Here is a 15,673-nt window from a genome sequence, read left to right as displayed (position 1 = left end):
TGATGAACCCCTCTATAAAGCATCAATTGCTGAACCATTTGATGCGACCTCTTCTGTTATTCAAGAAGAAATACGTGCTGAAGATCATGCTAATGAGAAGGTTGTTTCCGAGTTAAGTGTGTCGAAAGTTCCAGTCAAAGGTGTGACAGCAACTGAGACTAACTCAGACACACATGAGTTGGATAACAAAAATGCCATGTCTACCATGCATAAATTGCCTGCTGTTAATCACTCTCATAAAGCATGTGGAGTTTCTAATTGTATGTCTTGTGCTTTCAATTTGATGTACGCTTATTTTAATGGTAAGCATGTTTCTAATGATAAGACTACTCCTCATCAGCATATGAATAATAAGAAGAATGATAGGTCTAAGACTGCTAGTCCTTCTAAGGCTAGAAAGGAGACATTTGTGCCTAAGCCTAAATAGAAATTTGTTAAGGCTGTTTATAAGGTCAAATGTTCACTCATTGAGAAAGTTGAGACCATGAAAATTAAAAATATTGTTTTGCCTGACAAAGGACAATTCTACAAGTATGCCGGGCCCAACAAAGTTTGGGTTCCGAAGAAGGTCTAATTCATTTGTAGTGCAGGGCATTAAACAGGTGGAACTGGTAGTGTGGATTCTTGACAGTGAATCATCAAGACATATGACCGGAGATAGAGCCCTGCTATCAAATGTGGTTGAGAAAGCTGGCCCTCTGGTTACCTTTGGAGATAACATCAAAGGTTTATCTGAGGGATATGGTTGTTTGCAAGCTGGATATGTTATCAGTGAAATTTTGTATAGTGTGCTAGGTTATTATCAGGAAGCAGTATCTAACATATAGCACCAGTGACGAGACTTGAGAATATTACGACATATCAGGCACCTGATGCACATTACACATGGAATTGGACTCTAGTAAGATGTGTACAAGTGTACTCCTGGTTGGTGAGTCAAAAGAGGAAGTCAATGCACCTCAGTTCATGGACTTTGTAGTTGCAGATCTATTGGACTATGCAATCTCTTCTTCACAATCTCACTTCAGGTTGGTATGAACTAGTGTACTGCTCAAGTAATCGTCATATTTATAACTCTCTAATCACTAGGCACAATCATACTTTTTTATATGTGCAGTGAGTTTTAGGAGTAAATCAAACTTCTTTCTACATTAGTGATTTCTTATTTCATGTAAAATCTTTTGAAATTACTATTGTACATCATTACTCTCAAAAGATTAAATGTATAATTTTCATTCCTTATAGATCTTAAGTACATTTTATCTCTCTATATTGCCCTATGTTCTGTGATACAGGTTCAGTCTTCAATGGCTTTCTTTCATTGACAGTCATGAGATTGAAAACCCACAACGTCTATCCCAGACTGTAAAGACAAACACAGAAATAGAACCAATCAACACTCTCTTACCACTAAATGTAGTATGAATGAGCATGAGGGAGATAGTGCCTTAGTGCACCACATAAGAAAGGTTCGGTAGTCAACCCAGTAGCTCTGTCTCCTACATAGATGAGTAGTATTTAAACCGAGACAACTGCTAGCCCCCATACATCTTCTCAAAAAGATGTAAGGGCTAAAAAGGCACAAAAATAGTTACTAGATTCATTCTCTCAACAGGGTGCGTCTATTGAAATTTGCCTGTCGGCCAAGGCATCCGATGTAATGTCACCACTTCAAACATAAACAATTCTTGATGCACAAGGAAAGGTTACACACACAAAGGATGAGTTGACGAAAACAAGAGTTTCAACCATTTTAAGGTCAGATTCGATTGTTTAAGGTTCGTTAATGGACCAATTGCCTTTACAGGTGTTAGGAGAGGATACTGATCCAAAAGCCATATGTCAGTGGTCAGTGTCTACCTCCCCAGGCTTAAATTCCCAGGATGCATCTGCGGATAGTGGATCTGACATAGGTGCAGATCGGCAACTTGTTGACAATGATTCAGATATTACCTGATGAGTCACAAGGAAATGTCTTCACAGACATTAGAAGAGAACTTTGATCTTTATGCTAAATTCGTTGGATCATTGTTTACCTTCCCAGAATTCAAATCTGGAACCCTAAAAGGGAAACTAGCAACTTGTAGATTATGACTCAGATTCATCTAACGAGTTTAACAAGGATGGGGATTTTTGAACTCCCATTGCACCACCTGTGACCTCCTTAAGGATGGCTAAGGTGATTTTCCTTGCAGGTACAGTTGAATGTTGGAGCTATGAGAGGAGTGATACACTTGTGAGAATGAGTGCAAACACGAGTAGAGAGAAGAGTGAAACACATGTGAGGTACACTAAACAGAATCACACACTCACAGTGAGGAAGAAAGAGAAACTACTTGTTATTTCTTTTCCAACCAAGTGGAATATGAGAACTCCTTCAGACGACGGCATACATTCCTTTACTAAGGGGGAGATAAAAGCTTAATAAATAGTTTGGAGGATTCCTCAACTAAGGGGGAGAAATAGCAGGGAGGAAGAAAAAGATCCTACATATGTACACTACACCACACCATGTTGTTTGTAACTATGGATCCTATTGTACGGGAGAGGTGGTAAACACAAGGTGATTTTCTAGTAAGGGAAGAAGCTGTTTTCTAAAAGGGGAGTACCATTGGTTTTTATCTGCGGATCCTATTGTACGGGAGAGGTGGTAAACGAAGGTGATCTTCTTTAATCAGTTGATTCTCATAGGGGAGAAGCAAGACAGATATACGCTTCTCAAACAGGGAAATGTGGTTGTACAAATGAAAATGAAACTACTTGAAGATATGTTTAGTCTAGAGGAACATCTATTTGGAATCTGGAAAAGGTTAAATGTCATCCAGAACTTTTCTGCTATTTACTTTGCATTTCTGTTTATATCTTTTTCTTATTTGTTAGTTGAGTTATCCTCTAGGTATTTGTGTGTTATTGTCTAACAAACAAATAGGGGGAGATTGTAAGGCATATGTCATAGCCTATTTGTACATTCGAGGATTTAACTCAACTCAAATAAGAATGTAATAAGTAAATAGTGGATCTACCGTCAAAGAGATCTCGCAAAGTAATATTTGTCAAAGGATTCAGAAACAAGGTTCATCTACAGACTTGAGGAATTAATTCACTGGAAGAAGTTCAAGAAATTGATCAAGCCTCGGTGATATAAATCAAGGTTGTGGATTTAATCAAGTGACAGAGATCTCGTCAGGGTATCAAAAAATTACAAGGATTTAATATGAAGAAAATCAATTATCAAAGTTAAGACATGAAGAAACGTCACGGAAGTTAGTCATTCATGAACCTGACAGTACATCGAGTGTCAACAGTGAAGTGGTGGAATTGATTCATAATTGACTGTGATTATCAGAAGATTTTCAGAAGAATGGTTGCTGCTCAAGATTAGTATTAATTCTCTATTAATTAATTAAGTCATATAATTTAATTAAGAAAATAAATTATATCTGCAAAGATTAATTTATTGATTAATTGAATTAATTGATAAATTAATTCAGAATTAATATTAAGAATTTTCAGAAGTTTAATTGGATTAAAAACAGTCTTAAATCAGCAAGACAATTGAAAATGAACTAGCATGACAATCTGGATTGTCATACCGATTGTCATGCCAAGTCATTTCAATAGTCATACCGAAAGTTCTACTGGGAAGGAGATTGTCTTGCTAGTTCAACTGATTGTCATACCGAAAGTCATTGTAGTTCAATCAGATTGTCTTACTAGTACAATCAATAGTCCTACCGATTGTCTTGCTGAGCTCAGGATTGTCTTGCCAGTTCAATGAGAGTTTGTTGATTGATTTAAAAAGAAAAGAAGAAGAAGAAGAAGAAGAAAAATATACACACAGAACACAAGTCAAAAACAAGAACACAACAGAAAAGAAAAAAAGACAATATTTCATCCTTCATCTGCAAACTTCAAGATCATAATTTCTAGTTTGTAAAGTTAAATCCAAACCACTAGAAATCTTTATCTTGTTCTTGTGTAACTATCTAGCGGATCAAAATCCCTAGAACTTAATCTCAAATTGCGTTTAGCATTTGAATCTTTTTATTGCAAAAATAGAAAAAGTTTATGTCGAATTTATTCTAGATTTGTGATAATTAATTTGAGATTAATTCCTTGTAATCGATACAGTTGTTGTAACACCTTTCAAGTTTAATAATATTCTTATTTAACTTGAATTTTGTTTCACATTTTTATTCCGCATTTAATTCGATTATTTTATTCAACACCCCTTCTACAAACACATTGGGACCTAACACTTGATATCATAACCATATTCACTTGATGATCATTATTCTCAGTTTTGTCATTGTGACTTGGTGAGCTAGTTAGCTCATTTGTGCGATGTTTATATTCTTTCCAGTTAACAAGGAACCAGTTGGTAGCAAGGATCCCCAGTCCATCGTGAGAGCTAGGGATTGAGGTTGAGGAAGCTGAGCTAGTAGGCTTCTTTTGGAATAAATTAATTTTGTAAAAGTTTGTAATGATGTTTAATACTCAGTTTGAGTTTGAATGGTTGGGATTTGAATGGTTTGTAATATAAGTAGATGTGTTTGGCTTGTGTGCATACTTTAACCTGTTGCGGTCCGTGGTAGTTGGTAAGTAGGGTCACTGCATATTATTGTTATCTTTATTATGGTTATAAGCAGGTTATAATTAAGGTGTGTTTGTGGACCCCAAACTTCTGACCCGGGTTTGGAGGGCGCCACAACAGGTGCATGTAGTTGTTGAACTTGGGGATTCGTACCTTGAATAGCCAGGGGAAACGTCCCTTGTGGCTGAGGTTGAGTTGCCCCTATCTAGGCTTCTCCTTGGGTAGCTGCATAAGCTGAATGAGGAGGTATATCCACGGTTGACGAAATCACTTGGGTTGTCCCCCATGGTGTTCTTTCCTCAAGAGCTCTAATTGTTCTACGTGTTCTCGCCATGGTTGTTGTTGTGCCTTCCCACAGACGGCGCCAAATGTTATGGATTAAAAACTAAGATATATAATTGCTGTATTTATTACTAAGGAAGGTGAGCTTCGAGGCTCGATTTGACTGCTCTTGTGTTTCGTGACTCAATCTACCTTAACAAGATGCCTACGTACCTTGCTGATTGCCAAGGATCAAGTCAAAAATGTAGTTTTGATATGTGGGGTGAGGGCCCTTATATAGATGTTGGGAGTCCTTAAATTGGACTTGTTATAGGAGACTTGGTGGTCAAGTCTCTGAATTAGAATGGACTTTTGAGTCCTAGGAAGTAGGAAGCTGATTCCTTATCCCATGAGGTTCCTTAGAGGCCAATCTACAAGGATTTATGTCCTTATTGGGACTCCTCTCAATAGCTGATTTTTTCTTTATTAATTAATTATGAAATTAATTAATAATCAGGGTTTTGGGCCTTCTTTGTTTCATCAGGCCTGATCTGGTCCATCAGGCTTGATCAATGTGTTAACCTTTTTGGTCTGAATATCATACATCTTCTTATTGGGCCTTGCAGCCCAAATCATGTGTAATTAACACAACATTAACTACATAGTTATGATTTATTTATTCCCTATCAGCTGGTCATTTTTCTAATGAGTGTAGAAAGTCAGATTCCAGTAAGAAGAAGTTTGAGCCTGTTGATTATAAGCAAAAATACTTTAAGTTGCTCAAACAAAAGGAAAGGGTTTTCATTACACAGGAGAATGACTGTGCTACAGATGGATTGGATGAAGATGAAGAAACTAGCTATGTCAATCTAGCCCTAATGGCCAAGTCAAATGAAACAGAGACAAGTTCATCAAGAAATCAGGTAATCACAACCAACCTAGTACATTTAACTAAGGATGACTGTAATGATGCAATAAATGACATGTCTACTGAATTATACCATCTGTGTTTTACACTCAAGTCTCTCACTAAGGAAAATGCTAAAATTAAAGAAAACAATTTGTTTTTAAGTGAGAGGAATAATGTGCTAGAGTCTCAATTTGTTGAATTTGAAAAATTGAGGATTGAATGCAAGATTGCTAAAGAAGAGCTAACTGAATCCTTAAAGAAAGAGGAAATTTTGAGAAAGCAGCTTGAACGAGAATAGGAAGTAATTAAAGCATGGAAAACATCTAGAGATGTTCATGCTCAAATTACTAAAGTTCAAGGTATGGAATCTTTTTATGATGTAGCATGGAAAAAGAGTAAGGAGAAACTGGAATCCAATTTGAGAGATGGTAACTCGACTGATGTTGAGTCGATGGATGATGAGGAACATCCGTTGGATGAGAAACAAGATCCTCTGTTGAGTCAAACCAAGTCAGTTAGCAAATCTCAGTTAATCAAGCTTAATGACAAGTATGGATCAGTTTCTAAGAACTTTGTTCCATGATAATCGAGTCAAATTATAAAAAGAAAAGAGAGGTAATGTTGATCATATGTCTATCATGCAACGGAATGACAGACTTGTAAAGACTGAGGTTAAAACAGAAGATAGAAGGAAAAACAATAGAAATGGGAAGGTAGGAATTAACAAGCATTACAACTACACACCTGATAAATATGCTCCTAGAAAAATCTGTGTTAAGTGTGGTAGTGTTAATCACTTGTCTGTTAATTGAAAGATTGCTATGCCTACGTCCATGGCTGTAACTTCCTGTTTTCACAACATGAATGCCATGACTACAATGCCTGTGAATGCTATGTCTGCTCAGAATATGAATGCACAATTTGCTAATATGCCATTTGCACCTAATCCTTATTATGCTGCATTGAGTATGCCACAAATGCCATTTAGCATGCCTTACTGGAATAACATGTTTGCAAATAGCATGCCTTTTCATGTAAACCGAAATGTGCATGAGAATTCTGTTTGAATGATTGGCTTCAAAGGTCCAACTCAAATGACTAAGGGTTAATCTGAGATTCATAAGTCAAATGAGATCAAACCTAAGAAACCAAAGAAAAAGGCTAACAAGGCAGGACCCAAGGAAACTTGGGTACCAAAATTAACTTGATTTGATTTTGATGTGTGCAGGGAAACAGAAAGAATCATTGCTATCTGGATAGTGGTTGCTCAAGGCACATGAATGGAGATTCTACCCTGCTCACTGAGTTCAAGGAAAGAGCTGGCCCAAGTATTACCTTTGGAGATGACAGCAAGGGTTACACTATGGGATATGGCTTGATTTCAAAGGATAATGTCATCATTGAGGAGGTTGCCCTAGTGGATGGACTCAAACATAATCTGTTGAGTATCAGCCAGCTTTGTGATAAAGGTAACTCAGTCACCTTCAACTATGAAGCCTGTGTTGTGACAAATAAGAAAAGCAACAAAGTGGTTCTTACTGGAGTAAGAAAAGGAAATGTGTATCTAGTTGACTTCAACTCAACAAATGTGTATCTAGTTGACTTCAACTCAACAAATGTGTATCACATCTAAACTTCAAGACCATGAATGAGTTAGTCAAGAAAAAACTGGTTAGAGGTATTCCTCAAGTGGAGTTTTCAAAGAATGGATTGTGTGACGCCTACCAAAAGGGAAAGCAGATTAAAGTATCTTTCAAAAAGAAGCTTGAATCAATAATTGAAGAACCTTTGCAACTGGTGCACATGGATTTATTTAGACCAGTCAATGTATTATCTATTTCAAGGAAAAGATATTTCCTAGTAATTATGGATGATTTCTCAAAGTTCTCTTAGACATACTTTCTGAAATCCAAAGATGAAGCTAGTGAAATCATCATCAATCACATAAGGCAAGTTAACAATCATCCTGACTTCAAAGTTAGAAGAATCAGGAGTGACAATGGAACTGAGTTCAAAAATTCTATGATGAGATCATTTTATGAAGAAAATGGAATCATGCATGAGTTTTCTGCAGCTAGAACTCCATAACAAAATGGAGTGGTAGAAAGAAAGAACAGATCTCTTATTGAAGTTGCAAGGACAATGCTGGAAAAATCAAAGTTACCAACTTATTTTTGGGCTGAAGCTGTGAATATTGCATGCTACACTCAAAACATCTCTCTGATCAATCAAGAAAAGTGCATGACACCCTACCAATTGTTCAAGAATAGGAAACCAACTCTAACTTTCTTACATGTCTTTGGCAGCAAATGTTATATCTTAAAGAATCAAACTGATCAACATGGAAAGTTTGATGCCAAGGCAGATGAAGGAATTTTTGTTAGATATGCTGTTGAAAAAGCATTTAGAGTCTACAATCTAAGAACCAACATTGTAATGGAATCTGTACATGTTGTGTTTGATGATAAAAAGATTGAAGGACTGCAAGATGAAGATTTCCATGAGAGTCTCAAATTTGATAATGTTAAAATGGTTAGTGATGACAGTGATGATGAAAGTGATCAAGAAACAGTGATTAAGAATAATATGGAAAAGTCTACCAATAATGAAGCACACAACTCAACATCTATTTAGTTGCAAAATGCTTCATCCGTCGGTAGACAATCGGCTTCATCTGTCAAGATACAAAGTACATCATCCGTCGGATCAATGAGAGAAGATTGAAGTCAAGACAGATCACTTACAGAAAGAACTCCATCTTTAAGTCAAAGATCCATAAACTCAGGGGGAGTTTCTTTTAATCAAAACTCAGTCACACATCAAGACAACAATGAGGCCTCTTCATCAAGAGCTAATCTACCATAACCGAGAAAATGGACAAGAGATCACCCTTATGAACTCATTATTGGTGATGCACCTTCTACAGTTCAGACAAGGAGAGCAACTCAAGAAGAATGTCTGTATAGCAGCTTCCTATCTAAGGAAGAACCAAAGAAGGTAGAAGAAGCTCTATTGGATCCTGATTGGGTTTTAGCTATGCAGGAAGAGTTAAACCAATTTGAAAGGAACAATGTTTCGAAGTTGGTACCCAAGCCTAAATGGAAGAATTCAAAAGACACCAAGTGGGTATTCAGAAACAAGATGGATGAAAATGGCATAATCATCAGGAATAAAGCTTGATTGGTTGCTAAGGGCTACTGTCAACAGGAAGGAATACATTTTGATGAAACTTTTGCTCCTGTTGCAAGACTTGAAGCCATCAGAATTTTCCTAGCCTATGCAGCCCATGCCAATTTCAAAGTCTATCAAATGGATGTCAAAAGTGCCTTTCTGAATGGATATTTGGAGGAGGAAGTCTATGTCAGTCAGGCTCCTGGTTTTGAAGATCCAAAGTTTTCTGATTATGTCTACAATCTTCTGAAAGCACTTTATGGATTGGAGCAAGCACCTAGAGCCTGGTATGACACTTTGTCAAAGTTTCTCTTAGAGAATCATTTCGCTAGAGGTATTGTTGATAAAACTTTACTCTTTAGAAATGTTAATGGATTTAGTATACTTGTTCAAATTTATGTAGATGATATTATATTTGGCTCTACAGATGAAAAACTTTGCAAAAAGTTTGCCAAATTAATGCAAAGTAAGTATGAAATGAGCATGATGGGAGAACTAACTTACTTTCTTAGTTTACAAGTTAAGCAAGTTAGTGATGGAATATTCATTAGTCAAACCAAATACATTTATGATCTTTTAAAAAAGTTTGAACTAATGGATTGCACATCTACAAAAACTCCCATGGCCACTACAACTAAACTTGAATTAAACACTACTGAAAAGTCTGTGGATATTTCAAGTTATTGGGGCATGGTTGGCTCACTTCTGTACTTAACAGCTAGTAGGCCAGATATAATGTTTGCTACATGTCTTTGTGCTACATTTCAGGCTGGTCCTAGAGAATCGCATTTAATAGTTGTTAAGAGAATTTTTAGATATCTCAAGGGTACAACAAAACTTGGCATTTGGTACCCTAGAGATTCTGGTTTTGATCTAACTGGTTATTCAGATGCATATTATGCAGGTTGTAGAATTGATAGAAAAAGGACAACAGAAACCTGTCAATTTCTAGGAAACAAGTTAGTATCCTAGTTCAGTAAAAAGCAAAATTTTGTTTGTACTTCTACAGCAGAAACTGAATATATTGCTGCTGGTAGTTGTTGTGCATAGATTTTATGGATGAAAAACCAATTGCTAGACTATGGTCTGCAAGTGGGAAGAATCCCTATTATTAGTAATAACACAAGTGCAATTTCCATTACTGAAAATCCAGTACAATAATCAAGAACAAAGCACATAGACATCAAGTACCAGTTCGTTAGGGAACATGTAATGAATGGTATTGTGGAACTACATTTTATTCCAAGTGAAAAGCAGCTTGCAGATATCTTTACCAAGCCACTGGGTGAATCCACCTTTTCAAGGTTGGTAAGTGAGTTAGGTATGCTTAATTATTCTTGAATTCTTTCTGATATTTTTGCAAGTTGTAATACAGCCAGAAATTTAATTGATTTTTCTGTTTTGGATGAAATTTTGGCTAAGTCAAAAATTGCATCCCGACGGATGCTCATTATCCATCGAGTTTGATCATCCGCCGGAATAGAATATCTTAATAAAAATCAATTACCTTTTTGGAATATTTTATTACCCGACGGATAAATTGTTTTATTCTCATCCGTCGAATTGTCCAAATCAAAGCCGTTAATTTTCTAAACATTATCCATCGGTTTTACTTACAATCTGTAAGTATATCACGACGGATAATAGATAGAATTTTGACAGTTTATTTTAATTTAAACGGCTATTTTGGGCTATTTTGATTGGTTCTTTATTACTTTTGTCAGTTTATTTCTGAGATAGTATAAAAGCAAAATTCATTATCATTGTTTTCTTTTATCATTATCAATTGAATTGCTCTAACTCCCTTCTTCTACAAAGTAAATATTCTCTTTGTCTCTGCAAAATTCATTATCATTATTTTCTTTTATCATTCTCAATTGAATTGCTCTAACTTCCTTCTTCTACAAATTAAATATTCTCTTTCTCTTTGCAAAATTTATTATCATTGTTTTACTTTATCATTCTTAATTGAATTGCTCTAACTCCTTTCTTCTAGAAAGCAAATATTCTCTTTCTCTTTGCACCAGTAGTCAAAATCATGTCCCAGTCCGGCTTCATCTATGAAAAGAACAACTTCGTAGCTCTAGTAAACAAGGAGATTCCACAATCAGGAGATTTTCACAAAATGATGGACTTTGTAAAGGGTTGTAAACTCATCTATGCTATGTTGGAATCACCCACTATCTATTGTGAAGTTGTGGAGGAGATGTGGACAACTGATGTGTACCAGTCTTCAGACAAAACCATTACTCTCACCATCAAAGGTAAAGAGCATTGCATTAATAGTGACATTATCAAAACATGCTTTAAAATTCCAGATAACACTACTACTGCTTCACACATTGATGCTGATTTAGTTAAAATGCTTAATTCCATATGATATGCTCTTCCTACCTCTAAGTTAAGTGAGATTAGGAGACCAGGTCTTAGAAAGGAATGGAGTTATGTGTGTGATGTAGTTACAAAAGTATTTTGTGGTAAAGTAAGCAATTTTGATTCTGCTAACATTGCCATGCTTAACATGCTTTATATGCTAGTTACTGATAAGTACTTTAATTTTAGTGACATGATCATGTTTGAGTTAGGTTATAAGTTAGGGGATCTTAATAAAAGAGGTAAAAGTGTCTACTATGCTAGATTCTTTATGATGCTTGCTAACCATCTTATTGAGAACCCAACCAACAAACTAAACTATTGGGTTCGAGAAAGGAGAGTCATTGTAGACCTAAACAGAGCAAGCCATCACAAAAAGGTGCCCCTCTTCTACTTTCCAATCATGGAGGGCCCTCAGGTAAGTGAGGTAAGCACCACTGTCTCCACTCTTCCAACCTCATAAATTTCTTTGCCTTCAAGTGTAGCTATGGCATCTATGTCAATGACCCAACAGATGCCTACCCAAGCTACCAGATCAAAAATTTCAAAAACCTAAACAAAGAAAGCCCCCTCTGGTGTCTCTCAAAAGATATCAGTTGTAAAAACTACCAAACACAAAAAGGGGAGTGTAAAGGAGAGTGAGTTAGGTGAGGGACAGGGTGAAAGTCAAAGAAACCCTAAGGATAAGGATGGTGAGATTAGTGTTCCCAAGCCTAGCCACACCACAGTTTCCCAACAAACTATGGTTGTTAATAAGGAAATCAACTCAATTCTAGTTTCATCCTCCCAAAAGGATGTTACTATTGGAACAAGCTCCCATCCAGGAGCACAGGCCAAAAGGGTTAGGGACACAAGTTCACCACATACTTATGCCAGAAAGAAAAGATCTAAAACCCTTCGGGATGCACAGGGAACACACACAGTGCAAACTGGAACTAAGGATTCAGTCATTGCACCATCTCAAAGTAGATTAATGTGGCTTCAATAAATGTGGAGTCTGATAAGTGGCATTTTATACCACTTAAAACGTCTTATAATAGCTTAAATTGGTGTCTTGAAATCAAGTATTTTGTGTATTTGATGCGTTTTTCTAGTGTTTGTGCATTTCAGGGTATTAGTTGCATTTCGGGAGAGAATTCATCAATAATAAGCCTTGGCATGTGTTTAGCATTACAAGTGGGAAGATAGGAGCAGATTGCAGCGAACAAATGGAGCAAAACAGATCATTTTTCCAGAAGGGGTCTGAGCGGCCGCGCAGGAAGCTGAGCGCCCGCTCAGAAAAGCTGAGCGGCCGCGCAGGATCTTAATTTCAGAATAAATATTTTAGACTCCTATTTCTGTTTGGCTTACAACTTCTGAGTTATCTGGGTTTTATGGGACTCCTATATAAGTAGATTTCAGAGACGTTTCACAAAGGTTGGATCGTAGTATTAATCAAGGAGCGAAGGAGATAAGGAAGAAGACCGTTTTAGCACACCACAACGAAGAGGAAGCATATTTTCTTGTGATTCTTTATTTCATTGTAACGTTGGATGCTAGTTTTCTTACTTTGAACCTATTTACTCTTGCGCAAGAACTCTGATTTAATATCAAGTAGTTTTAGTTATTATTATCTTGTGTTTATTTACCATGTTTTCATATGAATCCATGATGACGATGAGTGCTATCATGGGCTAATCATGATCATGGGGTCGTAACGGATTTACTATGGAATTCTTTAGTTAGTTGTTTAATACCTTAGTGTGTGATGATTGTATGATATCTAGTATTGGTTGTGCGTATTCGTCTTATGTGCGTCGCGAACATATAAGATAGGGTGTTAATATCTTGTGAAGCGACGGTGGATCTTGAGATTTAGAACTTGCCATGCTAGCATAGGTTCATGTACGAGTATGCATGATTAGTGGGTAACTCTAACCGTTTTATTCGCCCTGTGTAATCAACAGGAATAACTTGTGCTTAAATCGTTATGTTGTCAATTTCTGTAGACATATAGGGACTCAACATAATTGATGCCTATTCAACTTCTATCTTAATTGTGGATGTTTGGTAGAATGGTATTAGTATAATGAAAATTGGCTTTTATCAGTTTCGTGTTATTCGATTAATATCATCACTGTTGCATGCTGGGTAATAACAATAGCTATTGAAGGAAGTAGTAATGAAGTTGTGATCTCATGAGTGTTTTAATATTGTTAATTTAAGTGTTAATTAAGTGGTTAATTATAGTAGTTAATTGTAGTTAATAATTAGTTAATCAATTTTAAGTGTTATTGTCTTAATATTGAGAAGTAATCATACATTGGTGAGTGAGTTTAATTGAACATAATTAGTCTGAGTCTCTGTGGGAATGAACTAGAAAGTATTCTATATTACTTGCGAACGCGTATACTTGCGTGTGTTATTAGCGCGTGTTTTCGCCCTAACAAGTTTTTGGCGCCGCTGCCGGGGACTCGGCGTATTTGTTTAGTTTATGTACTTACCATCATTGGTCATTAGGACTCAGTGATTAAGACGTGTGTACTTATTGTTTCCGGTTGTGTTTCAGGTACTTTAGCGAGCATTTATGCAAACTCGTTCTCGTATTCGCAAGAGGAATTTAGATATAGCCGAGGAGACAGACGAAGTTCTTGATATTCCGGAGAAGATAGATTTTGAAGATTCAGATTCAGGAAGTGAGCAGAAAGAACCTTTAATCATGGGTGATCGTATTGTTCCGGCAGATCCAGCTCTTATGGACTTTTCTTGGCCTAAAACTGATGACATTCAGTCAAGCATTCTTCATCCGGCTATTCAGGCTAACACCTTTAAAATCAAGCCGGGCACTATTTAGATGGTGCAGAATTCTGTTTCTTTCGGAGGTGCTGCGACTGAAGACCCCAACATGCGCATAAGGAATTTTGTCGAGATCTATAGTACTTTCAAATATAATGGTTTGACTGATGAGGCTATCAAGCTGAGGCTTTCCCATTCTCTCTGAGGGATAAATCTAAGGACTGGTTACATTATGAACCAGCTGGGTCCATCACTACTTGGCAAGATCTTGCACAAAAGTTTCTGGTGAAGTTTTATCCAATGGCGAAGACTGCGGCTATGCGGAGTGCTCTTACTCAGTTTGCGCAGCAACCTACAGAATCTATGTGCGAAGCTTGGGAGCGCTACAAGGAGATGTTGAGAAAGTGTCCACATCATGGAATGCCTGATTAGATGGTGATCACTGGTTTCTATAATGGTTTGGGGGCCTAATCTCGGCCCATGCTCGATGCAGCAGCTGGAGGTGCCTTGTGGGCCAAAAGCTATACGGAGGCTTATAATCTTATTGAGACTATGGCTGTAAATGAGCATCAAAACTCAACTCAAAAGATGATGCCTGGGAAGGTAGCAGGTATTCTGGAAGTCGATGCAGCCACAGCTATTGCAGCGCAGCTCCAAGCGCTGTCTATTAAGGTCGATTCTCTAGCCACCTATGGGGTCAATCAGATAGCTATGGTCTGTGAGCTTTGTCCAGGTTCTCATGCTACAGATCAGTGTTCTCTTGTTAACGAATCTGTTCAGTACGTGAATAATTATCCGCGACAACAGCAGCCTGTGCCAGCTACTTATCATCCTAACAATAGAAATCATCCAAATTTCAGCTGGAGTAATAATCAGAATGCTATTCAGCAACCATATCAGCAAGGCGTAAGTAAGCAGTTCAATCCACCTGGATTCCAGCAACCACAACATTATGCTCAAAGGCAATCATATCCTCAACAAGGAGGTGCAACTCCACCCTCTAGTGCTGATTTTGAGGAACTTAAGCTGTTGTGCAAGAGTCAGGTGGTTTCTATCAAGACCTTGGAAAATCAAATTGGTCAAATAGCCAATGTAGTGCTTAATCGCCAACCTGGCACACTTCCCAGTGACACTGAAGTTCCAGGCAGTAAGGAAGCTAAAAAGCAAGTCAAGGCTATTACCTTAAGGTCTGGAAAAGTTGCTGATGCTGAAAAAGCAAAAGAAGGAGAAGCTGAAGTTGGTAATGAAGAAGCTAAGGAAAAGGAGAAAGCGGCGGAACCAAGGAAGACTACTGTTGAACATACTCTGCCTGAGGGTAATAAAAGGGAGAAACAACTCTATCCTCCACCACCTTTCCCTAAGAGATTGCAACAACAAAAGCTGGATAAGCAGTTCGGTAAGTTTTTGGAGGTGTTCAAGAAACTTCACATCAATATACCTTTCGCTGAGGCTTTGGAGCAAATGTCTAGTTATGCGAGATTTATGAAGAGTATTCTTTCAAGGAAGGTGAAACTGGATGACCTTGAGACCGTTGCTCTAACGAAAGGATGCAGTGATGTGCTGCAGCAAAAGTTACCTCCAAAGCTTAA

The 15,673-nt window shown here is 37.2% G+C and overlaps 1 non-coding gene across 1 annotated transcript; it reads right to left on the bottom strand.

The window, feature by feature from the left end:
* Window positions 1-14,402: 14,402 nt before the first annotated feature.
* On the bottom strand, window positions 14,403-14,506 carry LOC141680468 (small nucleolar RNA R71). The gene has a single exon (XR_012558339.1). It is a non-coding gene; the product is annotated as a small nucleolar RNA R71 (small nucleolar RNA).
* Window positions 14,507-15,673: the final 1,167 nt, after the last annotated feature.

The sequence above is a fragment of the Apium graveolens genome, chromosome 1 (genome assembly GCF_009905375.1).
Source record: "Apium graveolens cultivar Ventura chromosome 1, ASM990537v1, whole genome shotgun sequence".
In the NCBI taxonomy this organism is placed as follows: domain Eukaryota; kingdom Viridiplantae; phylum Streptophyta; class Magnoliopsida; order Apiales; family Apiaceae; genus Apium; species Apium graveolens.
This window is presented reverse-complemented; position numbering and strand designations above follow the sequence as displayed.